At 39.5% G+C, this 13,883-nt stretch overlaps 1 protein-coding gene across 1 annotated transcript in view; it reads left to right on the top strand.

The window, feature by feature from the left end:
• The first annotated feature begins 786 nt into the window (after positions 1 to 786).
• The window catches only part of LOC123684395 (LIM domain only protein 3-like), a 197,809-nt gene continuing 184,712 nt past the window's right edge, over positions 787 to 13,883 (top strand). Inside the window, exon 1 of the mRNA XM_045623635.1 lies at positions 787 to 1,055. The gene's annotated coding sequence lies outside the window, so the exon portion shown is untranslated. The remainder of the gene's footprint in view (positions 1,056 to 13,883) is intronic.

Here is a 13,883-nt window from a genome sequence, read left to right as displayed (position 1 = left end):
CTGTGGGGCTATGTGAAGTCATTGGTCTATGCGGATAAGCCACAAACCCTTGACCATTTGGAAGACAACATTCGCCGTGTTATTGCCGATATACGGCGACAAATGTTGGAAAAAGTCATCGAAAATTGGACGTCCAGATTGGCCTACATCCGAGCCAGCCGTGGCGTGGCGGTCATATGCCAGAAATCATATTTAAAATGTAATGCCACAAAATTATCTTGCGGATAAATGAAATTCATGTCAATCGAATAATCCATCGTTGTTTTATTGCAATTTAAAGTTCTATAGCTCTAAAAAAAACACCCTTTACATGTATCACTCTTGCAGATGACTATGTTGAGAAGGAAGTGTTGGTTCTGGTTAGGCCTGGGAGTTATTTAGTGAAGGGCTATATCCTCAATAGGTACTGCCGTGTATTGCAAATACTGCAGCGGCAACTTACCACAGAATCAAGGTATAGATGAAACCTCTTCTTGCTGCCAAGAGGAGAAACGAGGAAAGGACTCTTGGAGAGGACATAACGCTTTTTCCTTACGTGACGTTTTCTGTCCATATACAAGCGGTGTTCCAAAACCAATCAAATATGCTCGATAATCCAGCTCGAAAACTAACTGTGAAGAGAATCCCGCTCAGAAATAATTAAAAACAAGGGATTGGTGTTCACTGGAGGTGGGATTGGATTGTCAAGTCGGGGCTAATTGAATTATATCAGCTAGATACCTGTATCGTATGGAGTTTAACGACGTCGGAGGGGGTGCACGGCGTCGCTCGAAATGCGCGTTGAAGCTTTTGCATCCTTCTTCTCTCGGTCCTCCTGCTGTGTGTTATGGTCCTGCGTGTAGATTACGGCCACGCTTCTCGACGAAACGCGTTCAGTTGACTTGCGGCTTTTGCGGTTGGTAGATCGTGTGCAGGATCATTCACCATCAGCTCTTACTTTTACGCGAAAACGTGGTAGCAGCTGACAGGCAGGAAGGAAGGACGTTTCGTCAGGAAGTTGTGTGTGGATTCATCAGGTGACTTTTGTGAGGTACTTCTGATCTAGGGCAGAAAGGGTGAGTTGATTGGGAAAATTGGAACGACATTTTTTTGTGAGATGTTGGAGTGTTTTGAAGAGCTGTGGAAGTTTCAATATTATTATTCTTTTTGGGAGTTTTGGATGTTTGATTGCCAGTCAATTTGAAGATCTTTCGAAATTTGTTACTTTTAGAACTACAAACATTATTGGTATTTTTTGGTACTAGATTTCTTATGACGCTTTGCTGGTTGTTTTTTTCTGTAAAAAACGTAAGAGTTGAACATCAGATGCACGTGTTTAAAATTGCAGTCTTCAGTAGGTATCTTCCTACAGTTGTTTCGAAACTTTTTATCCAACGAAACTTTTTCATTTTCCATTTGTTTCATGAAAAAACCTCTAATCAAGTTTTATTGGCGTGTTTGAATTTCTGGCAGAACGAAAATTGCAATAACTTTTTCTCATATAGAACTAGTTTTATTTTTGCGCGAGTTGTGTCAAAACAATTTTATAACGCGTGTGTTGTCTTCAGCCTTTTTATTTCTAATAAAAGATGATAGATGCACCGGCAGGAAAAACAATAAGATAAAAAAAAATCTTATAAGATCTTATTTATAGGAATAACGAATTTTAATGGATGTCATACAAGTATATCAGTTATTTAATACACTATTAAAGCGTATTTAAATGATTATGTGTGGAATTTAATATAACGTACACAAAAAAGTATATGTTCATGTGTTTTTTGTACATTGTTAGGTTAATACGCGACGTTCGTCCTGAATACTCAAAATTGTAATCTAAACACCTAATTTCGTCAATTCCCGATTTCGTATTGTTTGAAGTTATTTAGAACATATCCCCTAACATTTATTTCATTTCTAAGTATTTTTTTTAGTTTGAAATCGGGAATTTATGGAAAAAACTTAGATAGAGGGAGTATACGCAATTTTTACATGTCCCCAACATGGTTAGATTACGCTGCCGGATTGTGATATATTTTCAAGTCCACAATTTTACTATATCGTTATGTATGTCTATTAAATTGAATGAAATATATTTATTTTAGTGATTTTCAATTAAATATGCAAATGAATATTTGGAATCCGATATTTTTCGTGATTGTCGAATTTATAATAAGCGGAATATTCATTATTTTCTGTATCTACCTGCTGAAATCCAAGATTTGGCAACTTTTGCTCTCCTAATGTCATCGGTTGTTTCTCGTCGTTTGGCGCGCTTGAAGTTTGTTTTCTGAATTTCTGATATATTTAGGTATATACACTGCGCAAAAAAATTGACGCACATTCTGAAAATCTCAATTTCAATGTTAACTCTACATTAACTTATTTTTTATGATCTCTCGGGAAGGTTTTGAACGAAACAAGACACATTAAATGGAAGAAAAATTCAGCATTTCACCGAATCTTATGCGAAAGAAGAGAAATAAACAATTTTCAAAATACTGGAATGCTGATAAGTGATATAATACTCGGTATTTCCACCCCTTGCGTTAATTACAGCTCGGCAACGACGGTTCATACTCAAAATGAGTGATCTTAAAATGTTCTGATCTAATCCTTCCCAGATTTCTCTGAGCTGGATTCCTAAGTCATTAAGAGTAGCTGGATGATTTTCTGAACTTCTCAGCCTTCTATTGAGGTTGCACCAAAACTGCTCAATCGGACTGAGATCTGGACTTCTTGCTGGCCATTCCATTCGAGAGACTTCAACCTCTTCAAGGTACTCCTGAACGATGCGGGCACGATGGGGTCTGGCATTATCGTCCATAAAAATGAAATTTTCACCAATGTATGGGACAAATGGCACTACATGCTCTTCAAGAATGTTCCTTATATACCTTTCAGCATTCATGACTCCATTATCAACGACCACTAGGTCTGTGCGAGCAGTCAAAGATATTCCACCCCATACCATAATCGATCCTCCTCCGAAACCAGTAGTATTTAGGAAATTGCACTGAGCATATCTTTCATATGGACGTATGTATACAAGGGAACGTCGATCACAATGGTAGAGGCAGAATCTAAACTCATCTGTGAAGAGAACTCTTTCCCAATCGACGTTCCCTTGTATAAAGACGTCCATATAAAAGATAAGCTCAGTGCACTCTTTCCCAATCAGCCTCTTCCCAATGGATATGCTCTCTCGCAAAATCCAAATGCGCCCTTCGATGGGCTGGGGTAAGAGCTGGGCCTCTTGCCGCGACACGAGGCCTTAAATCATATTCTCTGAGGCGATTTCTTATTGTCTGAGTGCTAATTTGCACGCCATGAGTTTGCTCAAGCTGATTTTGAAGGAGGCGAGCGGTTGCAAACCGTTGTCTCAACGAAGAAACTCTCAAGTATCGTTCCTGAATGGCAGTTGTTTCCCGTGGTCTACCCTGTCCTGGTCTTCGGACATTTATACCTGTCTCCCTGAATCGCTGCAACATTCTGGACACACTTGTATGGGAAACTCCAAACCTTTCTGCAATTCTTGTGTATGTCCACCCTTCTTCTCGCAAAACTACCGCTTGGGCACATTCCTCTTGGGTCAAATTGCGTGTTTCGCGTTGCATAGCGATCGAGTGCAGAAAATCGAACGTAAGAAAGACTATTGATCACTAGAATTGTTCGAGAACAACTGATTTCAGAATGGAGCCAATACATTCAAAATCTGATAATCTCATCTTTTTTTTTTCCTGCGGGGAAAAAACATCTGTATTGAAGAAAAACGTTGAAAGTGGATAACATATGCATGCATAATTCTGATAAAAATAATTATCATTGAGAACACCTTCAGTTGTAGAATAAATTTGAGATTTCCATAATGTGCGTTAATTTTTTTAAGCATTTTTTCAATTTACTTTTGAGTAAATATGAAACGTTGATTCACTATGGGACATAAGAAGTGCGTTCTTCGCGGAGAAACTCGCGAATTGAGTAACTTATCGTATGACTGATATGCTTTCATTTCCCCGCGCTCCATGTCAAATTTGATAGTTCATGTTGAGGACAAAATTTGCTCACTGAAAATGACATATGCTCCCTCTATCTGTGTTTATTACTCAATTTTGGGTTGAGGTACAATTTTATGCATACAATCCGATACCAGAATCGAATTCCATCGTTGACCAATCATATTCGTATCAAAGCGGATGCACCTCCGAAATAATACCCCCATAACGAATCGTCAACATGTGCCATCTCATTAGGAAGAACTCAATATCGGTCTCTTGTGAGCCAGAACCTACGGACGTTGTCACATCCGCGCAGAAACGTTGCCCGAGGCGTGGACTATCTGTTAGGGGCGATAATTAACGGCACTGGCGAACGGATGGACAGACAGATATCGCTAATGACCCTAACGAGTGTCAATTGTAGTTTTGTGGTCGGCGAGTTACTTCGACGATGTGCTGCACCAGAGTTGGCTCTGCGGAGTTTGGATGATGGTTGTTGTTTTGGATTTTTATTCGGCCACGTATTGCACTAGAAGTTTCTCGTGTCAATTTCGAAAATCGAGCTCATGAAAAATTACATACTTGAGCTTGACTTGACTTGATTTTAGTTATTTATAGCTTGACTTGATATCAAGCTACTTGCAATTACTTGAGCTTGATATGCACGCGTCGCACGGCCTATAAAGGGTGTTTTTTTTAGAGCTATAGAACTTAAAATTGCAATAAAACAACGATGGATTATTCGATTGACATGAATTTTATTTATCCTTAAGATAATCTTGTGGCATTACATTTTAAATATGATTTCTAGCATATGACCGCCACGGCAGGCTCGGATGTAGTCCAATCTAGTCGTCCAATTTTCGATGACTTTTTCCAACATTTGTGGCCGTATATCGGCAATAACACGGCGAATGTTGTCTTCCAAATGGTCAAGGGTTTGTGGCTTATCCGCATAGACCAATGACCTTACATAGCCCCACAGAAAGTTGTCTAGCGGTGTTAAATCACAAGATCTTGGAGGCCAATTCACAGGTCCAAAACGTAAAATTAGGCGGTCACCAAACGTGTCTTTCAATAAATCGATTGTGGCACGAGCTGTGTGACATGTTGCGCCGTCTTGTTGGAACCACAGCTTCTGGACATCATGGTTGTTCAATTCAGGAATGAAAAAGTTAGTTATCATGGCTGTATACCGATCACCATTGACTGTAACGTTCTGGCCATCATCGTTTTTGAAGAAGTAAGGACCAATGATTCCACCAGCCCATAAAGCGCACCAAACAGTCAGTTTTTCTGGATGTAACGGTGTTTCGACATACACTTGAGGATTAGCTTCAGTCCAAATGCGGCAGTTTTGTTTGTTGACTTAGCCATTCAACCAGACGTGCGCTTCATCGCTAAACAAAATGAAATGGACGTAGTGCGCGATACGTATTCCGCACAGAACCATTATTTTCGAAATGAAATTACACTATTTGCAGGCGTTGTTCAGGCGTGAGTCTATTCATGATGAATTGCCAAACCAAACTGAGAATAAATCACTTGACAGCTGTTAAATCGGTCACCATCTTGAACAGTAATGCCAACTTAAAGTTAAATACCTTGAAAAAAAACACCCGTTACATAGCCTAGTAGCAACGCGCTCTCTCTTATCGAATCGCAAAACTTATTGTACAACCCTAGCACATAGCTGCAAACCTTTGAGTTACTTGAAACAAGGATCCATCACCATTCTCCTGAGTCAAAGAGAGCGTTAGCTCAGTGGAAAGCAGTCGAAAACGATCAAAACCTGAAACATCAGCTGGCAAGGTATTGAAAAGTTAATAAAGTCGAATTTTTAGGAAAATATGTGTTTTTACTGCTTAGGCCCGGGACCTATTGACAGAAGTGTCTAAAGGAGTTAATAAAGAGTATTTTAAGACTATTGTTTCATCATCATCCCTCATTTGGATGACTTAACCGACTACAATCACATTACATGATACTGTGGGACTGTGAGGGGAGGCGGTATTGCGCCCTTGGAGGCCACATTTTTCCAAAGATTCGTTATATCCTAATTGACAAAATAATGGAAGATTGTGCAAAATTTGCAGTGTCAGCATCGAAAACAATATTATATTTTGGACGGCCGTCCCTGTCCGCCGGTGGTTCCAAGCTTGTTAGTACTAATGAAATGGCGGCTGGCGTCCCTCCGACCGTCTGCGGGTCCGACGTCGTCTCTAACGAGCGTCGATGCCGCGTCGTCTCTAATGAGTGCGCGCCCGGTTGAGGGCTCATTATCCGGCATCGCAAAACGTCCTGTGGATGTGTGTATAGGCATCGGTCAGGCCGTCGTGACGCTTCCGACTTGTTTTTGTTTCCTTCACTAACGATACGAGAACGACCGACGACGCTTTGAACGGACGCGTATCGGACGGCATTTTGATAAATATAATTATCGTCGCTTAAAAAAAATTAGGTGGGGGAATCGGATTCGTTTCCAGATGGAGATTATACGGGGTGTCTCAATTTTGAGTAGCTATTACTATTAACAAGCCAATTGGCCATATTCACCGTCGCCATATTGTTGTGCGACAATACCAACTACCCAGTGTTCCCAACGAAGAAATATTGAGTTTACTAGAAAAATTCCAAAATACACTGCGCAAAAAAATTAACGCACATTATGGAAATCTCAAATTTATTCTACAACTGAATGTGTTCTCAATGATAATTATTTTTATCAGAATTATGTATGCATATGATATCCACTTTCAACGTTTTTCTTCAATACAGATGTTTTTTCCCAGCAGGAATAGAAAAAGATGAGATTATCAGATTTTGAATGTATTGGCTCCATTCTGAAATCAGTTGTTCTCGATCAATTCTAGTGATCAATAGTTTTTCTTTCGTTTCGATTTTCTACACTCGATCGCTATGCAACGCGAAACACGCAATTTGACCCAAGAGGAATGTGCCCAAGCGGTAGTTTTGCGAGAAGAAGGGTGGACATACACAAAAATTGCAGAAAGGTTTGGAGTTTCCCAAACAAGTGTGTCCAGAATGTTGCAGCGATTCAGGGAGACAGGTATGAATGTCCGAAGACCAGGACAGGGTAGACCACGGGTAACAACTGCCATTCAAGAACGGTACTTGAGAGTTTCTTCGTTGAGACAACGGTTTGCAACCGCTCGCCTCGTTCAAAATCAGCTTGAGCAAACTCATGGGGTGCAAATTAGCACTCAGACAATAAGAAATCGCCTCAGAGAATATGATTTAAGGCCTCGTGTCGCGACAAGAGGCCCAGCTCTTACCCCAGCCCATCGAAGGGCGCGTTTGGATTTTGCGAGAGTGCATATCCATTGGGAAGAGGCTGATTGGGAAAGAGTTCTCTCTGAAGGGTTGCTGAAATATGCAAATTTGTCTTGTCGAGTGTTCCTAAAATGATTTTAGGTAAAAGTTTTCAATTCAATATGTTCAATGTGAAACTTTGAAGGGTTTTAATGAAGTCGACGAGTCTTTCATAATCATCCCAATTATTGTCCACTAATTTGTCGTATTTTTTCCGAATTTCAAAACGCGAAACAACACACACACATAATTCACATACCCAACCCGCTCTCGGCATCCAAATGAACTGATTGATTCCCAATCTGATAACTGCAAATGAAGCCAGCCACTTCCGTCATTGAAATTCCGACGATGTGTGCCAGCTTTACATCCCGGGCCCAGGCAACCAGCAGGCCTGGCATTTAGGAACGCCACCAGTGGAATAATAACTAAAACTGGGGGGGTTAATCAGGCTCTTGTTAACATTAACGAACGTTCCATTGTCACCGACAGAGGGCGGCTTACTAAAAATGTCATTCTATCCGATAATGAAGCCTTTCAGGCAGACCGAGTGCGGGGCTCAACGCGCTGCGGCCTACCCTCGTCTGCGTCTTATTGTGGCGGCGGCGGTGGTGGGGGGAGGCGACGCTCGTTACGACGCTTTTATGCGTCCGGCACACGTTGCACATTCGAGAATCCGGGTGATTTTCGACGGTGAGTGAAGATTCCGGTGAGGAGACGACTTGGTGATGGTTTTGTTGGCGAAGTTGGGAACTGCGTGGTACTGGGTGTTGCTGTTCACGAAATGCCCTCATTTATGGGTATTCTGAGTTGACTGGTTTTCTATATACAGCGTGTCCTCAGAAATTTGTGGAATTTTTTTTATTGCTCTGACAAAAATTTGGGTTCCTGATTACGGACCTGGAATTTCGGAAACAATTTTCCGTCACGCACTCATCTCTTTAGTATCATCAAAATTGGTTGAAATTGGTCGAAAGTTATAGCCGTTTGTACAGGGTGGGAAAATTTCGATATTTTAGCACTACTTACAACTTTTGAATCAGAGGAGATAGACAAAATCTGATTCCCCATTCTCTTTTTCTTTTTCTGAAAAACTAACAAGACTAAAAGGCCAATTGAAAAGTCTCCGGTCTACCATAATAAAACATATTTTTTTCGGCAAAATTCTATTTTATTATTCAACATAGTTGCCTTCGAGGGCAATACAGCGATTATAGCGATCTTCAAACTTTTCGATAACATTTTTGTAGTACGATTTGTCTTTCGTTTCAAAATAGGCCTCAGTTTCGGCGATTATTTCTTCATTGGAGCTAAATTTCTTTCTAGCGTGCATACTTTTGAGGTCTGAGAACAGAAAAAAGTCGTTGAGGGCCAGATCTGGCGATTACGGTGGATGCAGAAGCAATTCGAAGCCCAATTCATGCAATTCTTTCATTATTTTCATTGAAATGTGACAAGGCGCATTGTCTTGATGAAACAGCCTTTTTTTTCTTCAAATGGGGCCGTTTTTTAACGATTGCATCCTTCAATCGATCCAATAACGCTATATAATAATCGTTGATGGTCAGGCCCTTTTGGAAGTAATCAATGAATATTATACCTTGCACATCACAGAATACTAATGCCATAACCTTGCCAGCTGACTGTTGTGTTTTTCTTCGCTTTGGATTCGGTCCATCGTGTGCAGTTCACTCAGCTGACTGTCGATTAGACTCCGGAGTGAAATGATGGAGCCATGTTTCATCCATTGTCACATATCGACGAAAATTTCAGGTTTATTGCACTTAAACAGCTTCAAACACTCCTCAGAATCATTGACACGTTGTTGCTTTTGATCGAATGTGAGCTCGCGCGGCACCCATTTTGCACACAGCTTTCTCATGTACAAATATTCGTGAATGATATGATGTATACGTTCAGATGATATCTTCAAAATGTCTGCTATCTCGATCAACTTCACTTTACGGTCATTCGAAATTATTTTGTGAACTTTTTTGCTTTTTCATCGGTGACAGCCCCTTTTGAGCATCCACTGCGTTCGCCGTCTTGGGTGCTCATTTCACCACGTTCAAACTTAGCATACCAATCAATGATGGTTGATTTTCCTGGTCCAGACTCCTAAAAACCCTTCATCAAGCTAAGATTTTGCTTCAACTGTGTTTTTTCCCTTCGAAAGGCAATATTTCATCAACACACGATTTCTTATTTTCATACAAGTATTCAAACAGTTACTATTAGCAATTATTCACTTTGTTTATAATTATAGAATCAAAATGTAAGTTGCTTTCGTCATAACGAATATTGGGAAAAAGCAACCAACATTAGTCGAGGCATGTATAATTCTGGATGACATATACATATTCCGATGCTATATAGTCGTTATATATGACATTGTTTGTTGACTAATTGGTATGATTTAGAGGCGTATTCGTCTTCTCACTGAACGTCAGCTGTACTTTTGGAATGTTTGATGGATTAACCCTTCATAGCTATTTGAGAGTTGAGCCCCACATTCAAGAATTCATAAACATAAATTCTCAAATGTGAGGTTTAACTCTATTAATATACCTCGTTCGAATAACTATGTTCATTGAGAATATGAATATGCCTTTGAATCATATCAATTAGTAGAAGATCAAAAGGAGTAATTGCGAAAAAAAGAGATTTTTGCAAATAGTGTTATCACAATTATAAAAAATTCAAGAAGAATATCGAGAAAAATTGGGAGAGCACTGACGTGAAGTCAGGGGATTTTGAGCATCCTTGAGAACCGTAGAACTGTATCTGGTCTCTGAGGATTCATATGGACGAAAGACGCCTCAAAAGCTCATGACTCCATCATTGGTTTTTATAATTTTTTTGCTATATTCTGCTTGGATTTACTATGGTTCTGGTTACTAGGCTATCAACACAAAATTCTGCATGGAGCTTGAAAGAGTTATCATATATTTTCAGGCTAAATCTAAATCTAAACCTGATACGATAATATGAAGTATTTTTCTTCCAAATTTTTTCTTGAGTTTTCTATCATTCTGGTGATATCATCAATTGAAATGTAGCACGTAGAAAAGAGGATTATCACACTAATTTCCATGAAAATCGGTTGAGCATTGTGAGAGTTGAGCCTGTTTAAAGGTTTCGCGGACACACAGACAGACACCAAACCTAAATAGTCTGAAATGCGTTTTGCGATAGGAAATTTTAAAATGTTTTCATAGCGAAAGTTATCGCAAAGCTTTCAATACCATCGACAGACTCGGAAAGATAATTAGAAGAACCAGTTCATAGTCTTCGTGATGAGTTTCTTCGATTGGTAGTCCGAATGCGGTTCTTGTCGCGAAATTCCCGATAGAGGAATCCAGCCAGTCCTGTATCCCGATCGACAAGAAGCGGAGGACTTGGTCCCAAGCCTAGAAATTTGTCGATTCAGATCACGTATTTCATCAAAACTGACGTTTAGTCTCACCTATTCGATTGTGTTTGTTTTCCGTCTTATCCGAGTACGATCCTCAAGTTATCGTTTTGGACAATCCAATATTTCAACCCGACAGGCCCGGACTGACGGAAAATTTGCCGTCACTTCTATCGCAAAGATTTTTTCATTATAAAGAGGCAGTTTTTTAAGATTGAAATTAATGCAACGCGAAATCAACTTCGCAAGTAGAGAAGGAGTTGTTTCTTCAGTGGAGTGGACCATAATTTTGGTGCTCCGGCCAACATGAAATTTTGCATTGACCTTAATATTTTTACAAACCCCCCAGTTTGATACACATGATTGAAAGTATTAAATTTGAATAACAAGATTTTTCACAAATTCCCATAATATTTGCAGCTGTAGCTAAACATTACCAAATATTTTTTATTGAAACATCATTGAATAATTGACCACATATTTATTGTGGGGCACCCTGTATAAGCACAGGTATCAATTAGGAATGCGTTTCCTATAATGATCCTGATTATGACCCAGACTCCACCTTGTCAATGCATGTTGCTAGGAAACTCCCGAAGATCACTGGCAGATACTGGAAAGGCCATCAAATCAGCAGACCTGCTATGCTAATTTGATGAGGTCTGAACAGAGGAGGCGTTCTCAAAGTTTACTTCGAACTCATTCACAGATTTCCTGATTCGCCTGATCCTTTGTTATGCCGCGTATAGTCCTTCTAATTTCAATTTAATGCCACATAAGTTTAATTAGCTAGCTTGTTGGCAGACAACGTGGGTAGCTGCATTCTGGGACGAGACGTCCAAACTCGGGAAAGATAATTAAGCAGCAAGAGATTCTGAAGCGGAAACGTTCAAGCAGCGAACTTCCTCTCTTTTCCCCCGGCCAACTTTCTCCCATGTTTCTGGATACGGAGGCTTCTGAATTAACTGGAGGTGTTCAGAAGGCGTTGCCTATTGATTTCGACGGTTATTCTCGTAGAGTCTCTCAAGTGAGTGATCGTTCCCTTCTTTTCTCTTCAAATTTATATCGAATAACGATCATCAAAAATACTAACTTCAATTATTGGAATAAAACAAGACCGACGAATCAACCAGCAAAGAATAAAGAAAGACTTAATGACAGAAATCATTAGGAGACTCGGAAACATTATAAAAAAACCTCAACATCAAGAACATGAATAGAGCCATCAATGCTTGTTCAATTCTAACATACTCATTCAGTATAGTTCCATTGAGCAAAACAGATATTGAGAACCTACAACGCAAGATGAGAACCACCACAGGTAATAATGTTTCATACCTCAGTGATGTATTTTGTCTATTCACCGAAATAAACCATCGAGAGGACAACACTGCTGAGGAATAAAGAAGAGTCTGCTATACATCATGGAACTTGCTCTTTGGAACTAAAAGGCCTACGAATATACTTCAGAGACCAAGGAAGTACGTCATCAGTCTACCGAACATTGTGAGAAACAGATGAAGCATACAACTACCAGATGGTCCCAGAAAAAAACTGGAAAGATGGAGAAGAATCCTCTACATGGAAAACATATCAACGAGGTGAACCATTATAATGTTGACATTGCAGCGACAAAACCATTTGCTCTCATCAGGTGGAATGAACCCAGAAAAGGTTCTCTATTACGCATAACCAACGAGAAACTACTGCAAGCATATCATTCATAAAGAATCGAATTATCCCTGACTATCAGAAATGCATTGATCTCATATATTATTGATTCTACGATGTTATTGGGGTATCTAAGGAAACTAAATGAAATGGGCAAGAATAAAGCATGTTTAGTCTGGGTTCTTGGTCATTCCGGAATTAAAAGCAATAAATAAACCACAAACTCCTTTCATTGCCTCAGAACCTTTCTGTGGTAAAGGTAACTGTACCTACAATAAAAAGTTTCGAAAAAAAAGAAAACCGAAAGAGGAACATTCTGGAGGCATCTTCCTGGGTTGGAGCATCCCAAAAACTTTGAAACTTTGATATTATGAGATCTGGATTTTAGCAAGAAGATGCTACACCTCCTCACTAGATTTCTTAGAGGGTATAGCCGCCTCAGGAAGCACCTCATAAAAATGAGTCTAGCAGAAAACGACGAGTGCAGATTCTGTTGGGAGGAGGAAGAAGCACCGAATCATCTGGTCTTACCATCTCTAGCCAACGCAAAAAATGCTTTGGACAAGAGACTCTTAGAAGGAAGAAAGTAACCTCCTCGAAGCCCTCCCAGATACTGGAGTTCATTAGAACACTTGAATTGGAGGGCGAGCTGTAGATTACAACGAATAAGGGCTATAATATTTGAGACCATCCACGGTTAAAAATTCGAAAAGTATCAAATTTTTAAGATATAATAGAGCGATCTAATTCGAAAACAGGCGTCCAAAAGCCTAATCACGATGAAAGCATTAATTCTTTCTGTATTTCCTAGTAGATTTACATTCATGACGATCCGTTGTACGTTGCATCCAAACCCAAATATACGAGACAATGATGAACCGAGAGGACCCTAGCAATTAAAAACGAAAAAGGAAATGTTGTGGGTGGCGAGCAGATTAATAAATCACAAGTAGAATAAACAGAAAACCTAGATGGGAAGGACAAAAAACACAAATGTAAATATAAATGAGAACCTGATAGAATGTAATTAAAAACGGCAGACGGGCAGTAACGAAAGTCTGGACTTATTGAAATTCAGTGGCGTGCCGTGGGGTGAAATACAATGCCAGTTGTGTCCGTTTATAACGAAGTTTTCATCCCTATCTATACAATGATAGTAATAGTGTCTTTATTCAACATTTTCCCTTTATTTTTTCAATTTCGTTACTCAATTAACCTGCAAAGTTGTCACTTAATTTTGGCTAAAATTTCGAAAATCACCGACATTTGGGTGAAATAATGAAACAAGCAAGCAAAAGACTAATCCATAGTATTGCACTCAGTGTAATAAACATGGATAGAGGGAGCATATGTCATTTTCTGTAAGCAACTTTTGCCCCAACATGAACTATCAAATTTGACATGAAACTCGCTGAAATGAAAACATATCAGTGATACGATATTTCACTCAATTATCGAGTTTCTCCACAAAGAACGCACTTCTTATGTCC

This window comes from Harmonia axyridis, chromosome 7 (genome assembly GCF_914767665.1).
Source record: "Harmonia axyridis chromosome 7, icHarAxyr1.1, whole genome shotgun sequence".
NCBI classification, from domain to species: Eukaryota; Metazoa; Arthropoda; class Insecta; order Coleoptera; family Coccinellidae; genus Harmonia; species Harmonia axyridis.
The sequence above is the reverse complement of the archived record's forward strand: the minus strand, read 5'-3'. Positions and strand labels throughout refer to the sequence as shown.